The following is a 14,283-nucleotide window of genomic DNA, read 5'->3' on the forward strand; positions in this document are numbered from 1 at the left end:
ACGAACCAAACTTTAGCATTGCCTGCTAATTAGAGTCAGTGCCCCTTAGCCTCTTTTCTAGTAAGGGGTAAGACCACTGAAACAGTTCCCTATAGATGGTTTTATCTGGTTCGGCTGATATTAGCTAATTTGTATCTGAATTTGCAACAAAGAAGAAAATGAATCTGCTAGAAAGTCTAATAAATAAAAATATTTACCTGGCTGGTGTTTTCTGAGAGTAGTTCTCTGTAGTGACAACAGGCTGGTTCTGTGATCCCAGTTATGTATATTCTGTGTTATTGGGATTTGAAACATTTCTGAAGGATTTAAACAGTGTTTGAAAAATTCCTTAACCAATCATCTGTTAGAAAAATGTGATCTCACAAGGTGTCTCTAACATTACACCTACACTTCCACCATTCTAAGAGTGAATTTCCGCTATGAAACTTGTGGTTACAAAATAACTGTTCTAACTTCCTCCTAATTAGATGACCATGACCAGCTCTAGCCTTATTTTCAGAAGCTCTATCCTCTGCCCATATCCTCTATGTGAGGATAAACATCATAACCTCACACACCAAGTTACTGAGATACAAAATACACGACTTAGCAGCGACGTAATATATGCTGTGGGTGAAGTCAGGGTATCAATTAAATGGCATACTAAACACAAAATGTACGGCTCATGTCCTGCAAATCAGCTAAAGGAAAATCTCTCACAATATTGCAAAATGAGAGCTATGCTTAAAATATATACCAAAGACCATTGCGATGAAAATAATTGACAAAAATAATAATAATTTGACAATATAACAGAAAGAAAATTATTTAGTGTACACATGCAATGTCTAAGTTCTTATCAAAGAGAGCTGAAAGACAAAGGGACACAACCAAATTAAAGGAGTGATCTCACATTTAAAAGTAATTTCCTATCAGAGGACTAGGGGATTACTTTCTGATTAATGTGGATCCGCCCACCATGGCCAAGCCCAAAATGGTTATTAGGCAATGTCCTGAAGGTTGTCACTTAAATTAATCAGTTATTGAACATTACTAATACTGATTATTTGGGGGTCCTAAAAAATTGTCTCATAGTATCTAAGACTTAGGCCGGAGTCACACTACCGTTGATTACGGACGAGTGCTATACGATAAAAAAATCGCATAGCGCTCGGACCAGTATTTATCTATGGGGCAGCTCACTTCACCGCATTTTTTCTCGGCCGTTTTCAGTGTGCGAGTGAAATCACTATGGGTGCGGGTCAGACAACCCACATCACTCGTATATCATCCGAGTAACGTGCATTATACGCTAACCCCGGCAATGGAGGAGATGGAGAAATTCCTCCCCCCCCCAGGTTCGTCTTTTTGATTGCATTTTATTGTTCAGCAGTATGATGATAAAGCATTGTTTTTTGCCTTGTTTTTTATTTATTGTTTTTACGGTGTTAACCAGTGGGCAGTTTTATAGAGCGGGTCACTACGGACACGGTGATGCCAAATATGTGTACTTTTATTGTTTATTTTTGTATTTAATTAAATAAATGTATTTATTGAAAAAATATTTGATTCTTTTTTTTCTTTATTTTGTAACACTTTTTAATTATTTTTTTTTAAACTTTTTTACATTGTCCCATCCTGGGACTTCACTGCAACTACATCAGATTGCTGTTTTGATGTTCTGCAATGCAGAACATCGGAGCAGCATCTAACAGGCAGGGAAGGAGGCATATCAGGTCCTGGTCTCTGCAAGCAAAGGGAAGCTACCTTCCCTCCAGGACCCTGAAGGACCCCACAGCCATCTTGGGGCCAGGGGTCTCCATGGAGACCATCAGGTGAACATGATTGGATGCGTTGTCCTGATAGAAGCGCACAGGGAGTCTCCTCCTTGTGCAATGCCCCTCTATGTTGCTATCACTACTGACAGTGGCATCAGAGGGGTTCAATGCCCGCGATCGGTGTTAGCACCGATTGTGGGCATTGCTGCGGGGTGTCAGCTGTCACATACAGCTGACACCTGCACCCGATCGCCGCGGCACGCAGCGTGAAGCTGTGTGATCGGTGCGCCGTACTGCTACTGCTGTTTGCGGGAACGCAGTTCCCTCAGAGCAGTACTATGTTAGGAAAGGGTTAAACCACACTTCAATTTCATTAATTGATATTCAGTAAATTTAAATTGAAAACTAGTTTTGCCAGATTCAAGTTATTTCAGTGACAGTTGTGGGTTTTTCATACTTTAACTGCAGAGTAACAATAATTTTGCTCAGTGTGTATATATTGACATTTTAGTCATTGTTCTGGTACAAGAACTCAGCTCTTAACTGGATGCATTTTCTTTTACAGACGTCATCCTGGTACGAACTATATACTAATATGGTATATGTGGAATATTGTAATCGTTTCATGTGAATTTTTAGATATAACGCATGAATAGAACCTAAGTCCTCAAGTACAGGGTCCTCTCCAGACTGTCATTGTAAATTTGTTTACTGTAAACTATATCTATAACTCTGTATGTAAACCCTTCTCATGTACAGCACCATGGAATTAATGGTGCTATATAAATAAATAATAATAATAATAATAAAACAATAGTTCAGTACCTTTCTGTATCACTCAAGCACAAATATCAAAGTATATCTGAAGTCTTGGTCACCCCAGCTTTCAGCTGTGTCCCAGTAGAAGACATCAACACATTTCTGTAATGGTAAAATTCAGGGGAAAATTTGTGTGCAATTAGAGCTTCGTGATATTGACTTGACTTTTGGATATGGGATGGACCCCACTCCTTCTTAAAACCACCATAACTACTGTAAACCTAGGTACTAAAATAAATACATAAAACACATTATTTTGGTTGTCAAAATGGCCACAGCTTTTATTTAAATCACAGGATTAAATAATCACAGTAGGAGTCAGGTGGAGTGCTAGTACATTGGGATTCATGAGTACTGTGATATCCCCAGCTGTCTGACATACAGCACCAGGACAGACAGCCATAAAGGGGCGGCACGCACTGGCTTGCCATTCAAGCAGAGCCAGTAAACTTTCAGGGCACCAATGACCCTATTATCATCGCTCCTGTGCTTAACCACTGTGCCCGCCCCTGATTGATGTTACCATTACAACATCCTTGAGGCTGGCCACCAAAGCCGAGCCTGCTCACCACCATGAGGTTTTACATCCTCTATTAGTTAAAATGAGTCCACCTTAACTTGTCCGCAACTTCCACCTGACTCCTAAACCACAAAGCCGTGATGGGTTATAAATTCCAAGTCTCATTTGACACTTTTCTGTTTTTTTAAATAATTAAATCATTTTTGTAAACTTAAAAACTAGAAGTCCCTGCAAAAGCATTAATGGGACTAAACTTGGCAAACCCCCGACTCACAAAGAGTCATCCTACAGCACTCAGGAGAGGAAATAACCCCTGTGGAGGAAACCTCCAAGGAAACCATGGCTGAAGGATTGCCCTTCCCTTGGGCTTATTAGGTTACCGCAAATAATAACTCTTTATAGCCAATATACAATTGAACCTGGTACAAGATATACAATGACAAATTCAAAATACAATAAAGCATTTATCATTATACAAGCAATAATTAAAAAGTTTAAGGACAGAGATTATAAACAGGGCGGGAGGGTGGGTAATGTTTCCTCCTGTCCATCCTGTGACAGAAAGAGGGAGAGCCAGAGTTGCCTCCCCTATATAAGCCCCACCCTCCTCACAGTAATACACCAGGCACAAACATCTAAACTTCTTCTTAAAGCAACAACTCTCTTGTTTAAAATCTACACCGCAATATAAACAAAAGCTTCAGGAGTTCTCGGTCCACCCATCCCCAAGTCATGTCCACCTCTGTCTAGTCTCCGGTGGTTTCTTGACTAGTTATTAACTAGATTTACTCTTCTAAGTGAATATAAATGACCACAATGGTATTCCTGACCACACTGTTAACCCAGCTGCAGGTAATCCGAACAATCCACTTGTTGCTAAAATTTAAATAATATATGAAATTGTGAACCTGCCTCCTCCTAAGTGCAGGTTCACAATTTCATATTTTAGATTTACTCTTCAAAGGAAATTTCCTAGTCGGAGCTAAATTTCTGCAGTCTATTTGACTGCAGATTGAGAAATGCTGACAATTTGGACTAAGTGCACAATCAGGATTTCCCTCAGTTGCCAGATTCAGCAGGCAGTAATTTGCCTGGCAGTATAAAATTTGCATACCAGTGGTCATGTGCTGATTAGATTCTCATTCTCTTCTACTGAGAAAATTGGATGAGAATCGAGTTGTCTTGTGACCACCAATATGTAAATTTCATATTGTTGGTCAAGTGACTGCCTGCGCGATCAGATAATTCCTGACAGTGTTCGTAATGCACATGGTCAGGAATTGCACATGGTCACATAGAGTGACTGCAGAAATTACGTTCACGCCCAGAAAACTAATTTAACTTGAAAGAGTCTAAGATATAAGATATATGTCTCTACACAATTATTGCAGCGAAAAGAAAAGCTCAAATCTCCTATGTTCTCATGCTTGGTATGAATATCACTTGCACTGGCTTCAATACACATTTGATCAAAAGTTCCAAAACTTGCCATTATTAAAAGCACACACGGTATAGAGCTTAGCAACACCTTGATGTCTAAGCTGGTTTCAGATGGTACTGTTATTTTGTATAGTCTGCATGTATACCATATATTTAGAATTTTAGGGGAGGAGCACCCAACAAAAGAATGTAAGACAAGACCCCAATACAGATCTGATTTCTGTGTGACATTATTAGCATTAAAGGCAATAATCTCATCTTTCAGTTTTGAACAGTCTCGCACTTCTTGCTCACTAAGGTCATGATAGCCTTTTTGAGACTTTCCTATTAAGTAGGGCACAAGTACATCCATCCACTCTTCCATGGGTAGCTTCTGCCTTTGGGCTGCCAGTTCAAAGAAAGTTTGGAAAGTCTCCATGCCATCATCTGGAGTCATTTCTTGCAGGTAGCATTGTACCACCTCCTTGCACCCGACAACACAGGGAGTCTAGCTAGCCTTGTCTTCTAGTGCACTATGGAGCGCCCCCAGACACAGGGCCACAGGTTACTCAGTACCGGTCCTTTCTGTCTCAGTTCTGGGGATGTCACGGTAGCTGGACCCGGTCCGTGAGCCTGCTAAGGGGCGTCCAATAAAAGGGGTGATGAAAGTTTGTCAAGGTTTCGTGACGCCACCTGTGGTGTTCGGTCAGGGCGACCGACGCTGCTTGGGGTCCGCTGGGGTGATTGAATGGCAGCTGGATGGTATACCTTCCCACAAGTGAAGTGTGTCCCCAGGGCTTCCCAGTAAGGTGGATGGTGATGGTGTGAGGTGCAGACAATAACGAGGACACAAGGTTGCAGTCACTTTACCTCTTTACTGAAGACTTCACGATCCACAATCCAGAGCACGTTTAACAGGGCTGTCTGAGACCGGCCGGTCCGAAGGCACATCCAGAGTTCCCTTTGCAGGTGGAAATCATTGCCTACCACTAGCGCCTGTGTGTTGTAGTGCTTCCCTGCTGAGCATTCGGGATAGTCCTCACAACTTCTATTCTCGTTCTTTCTAATTCGTTCCAGTTCTTTCTAGTTCTCCGTCCCCCAGGTATGTTATGGCTAGGACGCACCCGTTTGACGGGAAGGCTCGGAGTTCTTCCGGGACCCTAGAGACGCCCCTCTCCACACGTTGCCCCCTATGTCTGCTTAGGTGATGTAAGGTAGACAGCCAACCTATAATTAACTGTCCTGCGGAGTTTGAAGTAAGGCATAGTCAGTTACTTCCTCGGTGTTCCGGCCACCGGCTACGCGCCTCAGTAGGATGTTGCCGTTCTCCGGGCACGACTCCTACTGGCTCTCCTTTGTGCTTGATTTCGTTTCTCACTGTCCACAATATCCTTTGCTTCGTGTCTCTTTCTTAGGATACCGCCGCGGGGTGTGTAGGCGCGGTTCCGTAACGTTCTGTTCTAGTCGCTAGGTACCTGCCAGGTTCCCACGCCTCACAGGGACCCCCCTGAATCTTCCCCGCAACACCCCCTGCCACGGGATGTTGCCTGGACAAAACCCAGTCAGCTTGTGACTAACTTCCTATCCAACCCCTAGTTTTACCAGTGTGAGGAGTGGCCTAGTAAATAAAACCTTTTGCTCCCCTTAGTGGCCGGAGTGTGAAGTGTAATGTGTGCTGGTGATACCTGGTCAGAAGAACTCCTTTAGTGCCATCAGACGTACCATCACTCCCCTTAGTGGCAGAACGTCATACTGCAACGACCAGGTCTCTGGGGCGCTGCACTCCCCCCGGTTAAATCCAGTACTCCTGGACTGGGAAGAAGAACAACAATACATGTTAGCAAAAGACATGCAAAATTTTGGAATGCTTGAAACAAGTAAATATAACAACGCTTCCCTTTATGGGAGGTGAGGACACTTAAACGTTACAAACAAAACAAGTTTAAATATTTTAAATAACACTCTATCCTACAGACTATAAATAATTCCTATTACCCAGCCGGGTATTCTACTAAGTACAAATGCTTGAGCAATAATTTACCTTTTCCTTTAAGGGCGTATAGGCTGAATCCACTAAAGGTTTACTATAAAACACTATAAAACAAACTCAACTTTTCTTTACTTTTTTCTGACTCTACAAATGCAGGGCCGCCCAGCTCCTTGTCTGGGCCTTCTGTCATCTGTTCTTCTGTTAACGTACTAACCATCTTTCTATGGTTCCCAGGAGGACACTCTAACTAACCCCTACGGGTTCACTTTCAACTTTTCCTGTCCTCAATCTCTAACAACATTATCAACAGTTTCTAAATTTCAACATTATTACAATTCTTTAACTTTCCTAAGGCAACATTATACTTAAGTGCAACATGTGAACATTCCCTTTAAGAGGGAGTCAAATCTCTTTGAAGTAGTGCAGATTCTCTCTGTCTGCAAGTCCGTGAGAAAGCAAGACCTTCCGTGCTGTATTCAAACAGTCTCTTCGCAAAGTCTTCCTTCTTTTGTAAAACCAGTAGAGGACACCTTTAAGAAGGTGCAAACTATTTACAATGCAGTTTGTGAATCATTCACCGTCCATGATTCGGCAGTCCTTTAAACAATGATGAACTTGTAGAAAAATAGAAAAGATGTAAAACAATAGGAATCCCGGGTCAACAAAGGGATCCCTTTAAGAAATAACCCTAGACGGGTTTTAAGTAGAAAAAGAGCAAGAGACAGTTAGTTAACTATTTACAGTTTCAGGTTTCCGAGGTTTATTGCTGCGAAGGTTGCGGTCTTACCTTGCAGACCACCCCTCTCGGCCGAGAATGGGTGGGACCCACAGTCACACGAGGGGCCTGGTCAGTCTGATGGTCTGTAGCGGGGACCTCGCCCTCTGGAGTTTCAGCTGCGACCTGAAGGACTGTGCACCGCTGTACGCCCCTGGCCATCCAGCCGGTCCCCCTCTGCCATTGGATATAGGTCACAGCATCCCCAGGTTTCAGGTCACGATCTTCAACGACCGTTCCATAACAGGGCTCCACCTCGCTCCAGGTGACATGGACCTCTAGGGGCTCCCCGATCTCCTGTATAATTCCCCTTTCTTCCTTGGAGTTGAAGAGGACCACCACTCCCCAGTGCGAGGGCGAGACCTTCACTTCCTCTGTGAGGTCAATCATGGTCACAGGTCGGGGCTGCTTCCTCCAGGCTGCCACCAGGCGCCGCTGATGCTCCGTCACCGGCAAGATCCTCAGGTCCAGCTCCTGCGGTGCACGGTCCCCTGGCCGGGTTCGGGGGTCTACCGCGGTCGGAGCGGGTGGAGGAGAAGACAAGGGCGAAAGGCGAATCTCCGTCGGGTAGCCCAATCGGGAACTCACGCGAGCTTGGGCCTCCCGGTAACGCGCCAGCTGCCGGGCTTCGGCTGCGGCCACCCAGCCCTCAGGCATCTGTTGTGAATTCTGTGGTCACAAGTGGTATTGCAGTCTCTGGGCGTCCTCCCTCAGGTGTTTTGGTGAGCTCGTTGGCTGCCTTGCTATTTAGCTCCACCTGAGTCTGTCTTCCTTGCTCCTTGTCAATGTTCCAGTGTTGGATCTGAGCTACTGCATCTTTCCTTGGGCCTGCTGCTCTGCTAGATAAGTGCTTCTAGTTTGTTTTCTGTTTTTTCTGTCCAGCTTGTTATTATCTTTTGCTGGAAGCTCTGAGAAGCAAAGGGGTGCACCGCCGTGCTGTTAGTTCGGCACGGTGGGTCTTTTTGCCCCTTTGCGTGGTTTTCGTTTTAGGGTTTTTTGTAGACTGCATAGTTCTCTTTGCTATCCTCGCTCTGTCTAGAATATCGGGCCTCACTTTGCTGAATCTATTTCATTCCTACGTTTGTCTTTTCATCTTGCTAACAGTCATTATATGTGGGGGCTGCCTATTCATTTGGGGTATTTCTCTGAGGTAAGTCAGGCTTGTATTTCTATCTTCAGGCTAGTCAGCTCCTCAGGCAGTGCCGAGTTGCATAGGTAGTGATAGGCGCAATCCACTGCTGCTTCCAGTTGTGTGAGGACAGTTCAGGTACTGCAGTCTACAGAGATTCCACGTCTCAGAGCTCGTCCTATTGTTTTGGGTTTTTGCCAGATCTCTGTATGTGCGCTGATTACTGCACGCTGTGTTGCCTGATTGCCAGCCATAACAGTACAAGGAGCCTATTCAATGATTTCCAATAGAGGGAAAAAAGAAATCCTGACATCATTTTTTTTTCTTGGCTCTGTCTTCAGTCTTTTTTTTCCCCTAGACATTAGAGTGCTTCAGGACACAGCTGTGGACATGGATATTCAGGCTCTGTGCTCCTCAATGGATAATCTCGTTGTAAATGTACAAAAGATTCAAGATACTATTGATCAGAAATCGATGCTAGAACCAAGAATTCCGATTCCTGATTTGTTTTTTGGTGACAGAACTAAGTTCCTGAGCTTCAGAAATAATTGTAAGCTATTTTTGGCCTTGAAACCTCATTCTTCTGGTAATCCTATTCAACAGGTTTTGATTATTATTTCTTTTTTGCGCGGCGACCCACAGGACTGGGCGTTTTCTCTTGCACCAGGAGATTCTGCATTGAGTAATATTGATGCATTTTTCCAGGCGCTGGGATTGCTTTACGATGAGCCTAATTCAGTGGATCAAGCTGAGAAAAATCTGCTGGCTTTATGCCAGGGTCAGGATGATGTAGAACTATATTGTCAGAAATTTAGAAAATGGTCAGTACTCACTCTGTGGAATGAATCTGCACTAGCGGCTTTGTTCAGAAAGGGTCTCTCTGAAGCTCTTAAGGATGTAATGGTGGGATTTCCTATGCCTGCTGGTTTGAATGAGTCTATGTCCTTGGCCATTCAGATCGGTCGTCGCTTGCGCGAGCGTAAATCTGTGCACCATCTGGCGGTATTGTCTGAGAGTAAGCCTGAGCCTATGCAGTGCAACAGGACTATGACTAAAGTAGAACGGCACGAACACAGACGTCTGAACAGACTGTGTTTCTATTGTGGTGATTCTACTCATGCTATTTCTAATTGTCCTAAACGCACTAGGCGGTTCGATAGCTCTGCCGTTATTGGTACTGTACAGTCCAAATTCCTTTTGTCCATTACCTTAATGTGCTCTTTGTCATCATATTCTGTCATGGCGTTTGTGGATTCAGGCGCTGCCCTGAATCTGATGGATTTGGATTATGCTAAACGTTGTGGATTTTTCTTGGAGCCTTTGCGGTGTCCTATTCCGTTGAGAGGAATTGATGCTACACCTCTGGCCAAGAATAAGCCTCAGTACTGGGCCCAGCTGACCATGTGCATGGCTCCTGCACATCAGGAAGTTATTCGCTTTTTGGTACTGCATAATTTGCATGATGTGGTCGTGTTGGGGTTGCCATGGCTACAAACCCATAATCCAGTATTGGATTGGAACTCTATGTCGGTAACCAGCTGGGGTTGTCAGGGAGTACATGGTGATGTTCCATTTTTGTCTATTTCGTCATCCATTCCTTCTGACATCCCAGAGTTCTTGTCGGACTTTCAGGATGTATTTGAAGAGTCCAAGTCTGATGCCCTTCCTCCGCATAGGAATTGTGATTGTGCTATCGATTTGATTCCTGGTAGTAAATTCCCTAAGGGTCGTTTATTTAATTTGTCCGTACCTGAACACACCGCTATGCGCAGTTATGTGAAGGAGTCCCTGGAGAAGGGACATATTCGCCCATCGTCGTCACCATTGGGAGCAGGGTTCTTTTTTGTAGCCAAGAAGGATGGTTCGCTAAGACCGTGTATTGATTACCGCCTTCTTAATAAGATCACTGTTAAGTTTCAGTATCCCTTGCCATTGATTTCTGACTTGTTTGCTCGGATTAAGGGGGCTAGTTGGTTTACTAAGATTGATCTTCGTGGTGCGTATAATCTGGTGAGAATCAGGCAGGGAGATGAATGGAAAACGGCATTTAATACGCCCGAGGGTCATTTTGAGTATCTGGTGATGCCGTTCGGACTTGCCAATGCTCCATCTGTTTTTCAGTCTTTTATGCATGACATTTTTCGTGAGTATCTGGATAAATTCTTGATTGTTTACTTGGATGACATTTTGATCTTCTCAGATGATTGGGAGTCTCATGTAAAGCAAGTCAGAATGGTTTTCCAGGTACTGCGTGCTAATTCCTTGTTTGTGAAGGGATCAAAGTGTCTCTTCGGTGTGCAGAAAGTTTCATTTTTGGGGTTCATCTTTTCCCCTTCTACTATCGAGATGGATCCGGTTAAGGTTCAGGCCATCCAGGATTGGACTCAGCCGACATCTCTAAAAAGTTTGCAGAAATTCCTGGGCTTTGCTAATTTTTATCGTCGCTTCATCTGTAATTTTTCTAGCATTGCCAGACCATTGACCGATTTGACCAAGAAGGGTGCTGATTTGGTTAATTGGTCTTCTGCTGCCGTGGAAGCTTTTCAGGAGTTGAAGCGTCGTTTTTGCTGTGCCCCTGTGTTGTGTCAACCTGATGTTTCTCTTCCGTTCCAGGTCGAGGTTGATGCTTCTGAGATTGGTGCAGGGGCGGTTTTGTCACAGAGAGGTTCTGGTTGCTCAGTGTTCAAACCATGTGCTTTCTTTTCCAGGAAATTTTCTGCTGCTGAGCGTAATTATGATGTGGGCAACCGAGAGTTGCTGGCCATGAAGTGGGCATTCGAGGAGTGGCGTCATTGGCTTGAGGGTGCTAAGCATCGCGTGGTGGTTTTGACTGATCATAAGAACCTTACTTATCTTGAGTCTGCCAAGCGCTTGAATCCTAGACAGACCCGTTGGTCGTTATTTTTTGCTCGTTTTGATTTTGTGATTTCATACCTTCCGGGCTCTAAAAATGTGAAGGCAGATGCTCTGTCTAGGAGTTTTGTGCCCGACTCTCCGGGGTTATCTGAGCCGGCGAGTATCCTCAAGGAAGGAGTCATTGTGTCTGCCATCTCCCCTGATTTGCGGAGAGTGTTGCAGAAATTTCAGGCTAATAAACCTGATCGTTGTCCGGCCGAGAAACTGTTCGTCCCTGATAGGTGGACTAGTAAAGTTATCTCTGAACTTCATTGTTCGGTGCTGGCCGGTCATCCAGGAATCTTTGGTACCAGGGAGTTGGTTGCTAGATCCTTTTGGTGGCCGTCTCTGTCGCGGGATGTGCGTGCTTTTGTGCAGTCCTGTGGAATTTGTGCTAGGGCTAAGCCCTGCTGTTCACGTGCCAGTGGGTTGCTTTTGCCCTTGCCGGTCCCGAAGAGGCCTTGGACACATATTTCGATGGATTTCATTTCTGACCTTCCCGTTTCTCAAAAGATGTCTGTCATTTGGGTGGTCTGTGATCGCTTTTCTAAAATGGTCCATCTGGTGCCCTTGGTTAAATTGCCTTCCTCCTCTGATTTGGTGCCTTTGTTCTTCCAGCATGTGGTTCGTTTACATGGCATTCCTGAGAATATTGTTTCTGACAGAGGTTCCCAGTTTGTCTCAAGGTTCTGGCGAGCCTTTTGTGGTAGGATGGGCATTGACCTATCTTTTTCCTCGGCCTTCCATCCTCAGACTAATGGCCAGACCGAACGAACCAATCAGACCTTGGAAACATATCTGAGATGTTTTGTTTCCGCTGACCAGGATGATTGGGTGTCATTTTTGCCGTTGGCTGAGTTCGCCCTTAATAATCGGGCCAGCTCGGCTACCTTGGTCTCTCCATTTTTCTGCAATTCTGGGTTCCATCCTCGTTTCTCTTCAGGACAGGTTGAGTCTTCGGACTGTCCTGGTGTGGATTATGTGGTGGACAGGTTGCAGCAGATCTGGACTCAGGTAGTGGACAATTTGACCTTGTCCCAGGAGAAGGCTCAGCTTTTCGCTAATCGCAGACGCCGTGTGGGACCCCGACTTCGTGTTGGGGATCTGGTTTGGTTATCTTCTCGTCATATACCTATGAAGGTTTCCTCTCCTAAATTTAAACCTCGTTTTATTGGTCCGTATAGGATTTCTGAGATTCTCAATCCGGTGTCTTTTCGTCTGACCCTCCCAGACTCCTTTTCCATACATAATGTATTCCATAGGTCGTTGTTGAGGAGATACGTGGCACCTATGGTTCCATCTGTGGAGCCTCCTGCCCCTGTTTTGGTGGAGGGGGAATTGGAGTATATTGTGGAGAAGATTTTGGATTCTCGTGTCTCTAGACGGAAACTCCAGTATCTGGTCAAATGGAAGGGTTATGCTCAGGAAGATAATTCCTGGGTTTTTGCCTCTGATGTCCATGCCCCAGATCTTGTTCGTGCCTTTCATGTGGCTCATCCTGGTCGGCCTGGGGATTCTGGTGAGGGTTCGGTGACCCCTCCTCAAGGGGGGGGTACTGTTGTGAATTCTGTGGTCACAAGTGGTATTGCAGTCTCTGGGCGTCCTCCCTCAGGTGTTTTGGTGAGCTCGTTGGCTGCCTTGCTATTTAGCTCCACCTGAGTCTGTCTTCCTTGCTCCTTGTCAATGTTCCAGTGTTGGATCTGAGCTACTGCATCTTTCCTTGGGCCTGCTGCTCTGCTAGATAAGTGCTTCTAGTTTGTTTTCTGTTTTTTCTGTCCAGCTTGTTATTATCTTTTGCTGGAAGCTCTGAGAAGCAAAGGGGTGCACCGCCGTGCTGTTAGTTCGGCACGGTGGGTCTTTTTGCCCCTTTGCGTGGTTTTCGTTTTAGGGTTTTTTGTAGACTGCATAGTTCTCTTTGCTATCCTCGCTCTGTCTAGAATATCGGGCCTCACTTTGCTGAATCTATTTCATTCCTACGTTTGTCTTTTCATCTTGCTAACAGTCATTATATGTGGGGGCTGCCTATTCCTTTGGGGTATTTCTCTGAGGTAAGTCAGGCTTGTATTTCTATCTTCAGGCTAGTCAGCTCCTCAGGCAGTGCCGAGTTGCATAGGTAGTGATAGGCGCAATCCACTGCTGCTTCCAGTTGTGTGAGGACAGTTCAGGTACTGCAGTCTACAGAGATTCCACGTCTCAGAGCTCGTCCTATTGTTTTGGGTTTTTGCCAGATCTCTGTATGTGCGCTGATTACTGCACGCTGTGTTGCCTGATTGCCAGCCATAACAGGCATCCGCCCGCCGGGTTTCCCTCCAGTCAACTCTGTGCCGGTCCATCCCTGCAGCGTCGGTGATTCCGGGGCTGCTACGGGTGATACAGCCCTGCGCTGGGCTGGGACGTCTCCATGCAGGGTCCAGGAAGTCGCCATCTTTGTCCCCTCCTCTGGATCTTCTTCCCGGGCTCTTTTTTTCGGGGGCAGCCCCGTCTCCATGGTCTCCACCCCCCATAGAGGATGAGAAGGCGGACCTCAGCCGCAGACAGACATGCCCTCAGTATACAGCAATACTCAGACTGGGCAGCCATTATTTTTCACGCTCTTCAGCTTGCTCATGCTCACTTCCATGCCCTTCTTCTTCTCCTGCGCTCCTCGTGGCGCTACAATGGCGGCAGTTTTGGCGGGAATCTTACGGCAGATAGCAATACACAGTCTTTGCAATAAATCATACTTCCAAGGCACACATGACCCAATTCTTCAGGCTTAAGTACGATCCTGTTCGTGATGCCAAGTTGGAGCGTCCCCAGACACAGGGCCACAGGTTATTCAGCACCGGTCCTTTCTGTCTCACTTCTGGGGTTGTCACGGTAGCTGGACCCGGTCCGTGACCCTGCTAAGGGGCGTCCAATAAAAGGGGTGATGAAAGTTTGTCAAGGTTTGGTGACGCCACCTGTGGTGTTCGGTCAGGGCGACCGACGCTGCTTGGG

General features: G+C 45.4%; 1 protein-coding gene across 1 annotated transcript in view; it reads right to left on the reverse strand.

The window, feature by feature from the left end:
- Positions 1-280, reverse strand: part of LOC138654505 (dentin sialophosphoprotein-like) — a 32,357-nt gene extending 32,077 nt beyond the window's left edge. Inside the window, exon 1 of the mRNA XM_069743458.1 lies at positions 198-280. The gene's annotated coding sequence lies outside the window, so the exon portion shown is untranslated. The remainder of the gene's footprint in view (positions 1-197) is intronic.
- Between the last annotated feature and the right edge of the window lie 14,003 nt (positions 281-14,283).

Source organism: Ranitomeya imitator, chromosome 1 (assembly GCF_032444005.1).
Source record: "Ranitomeya imitator isolate aRanImi1 chromosome 1, aRanImi1.pri, whole genome shotgun sequence".
Classification (NCBI taxonomy): Eukaryota; Metazoa; Chordata; class Amphibia; order Anura; family Dendrobatidae; genus Ranitomeya; species Ranitomeya imitator.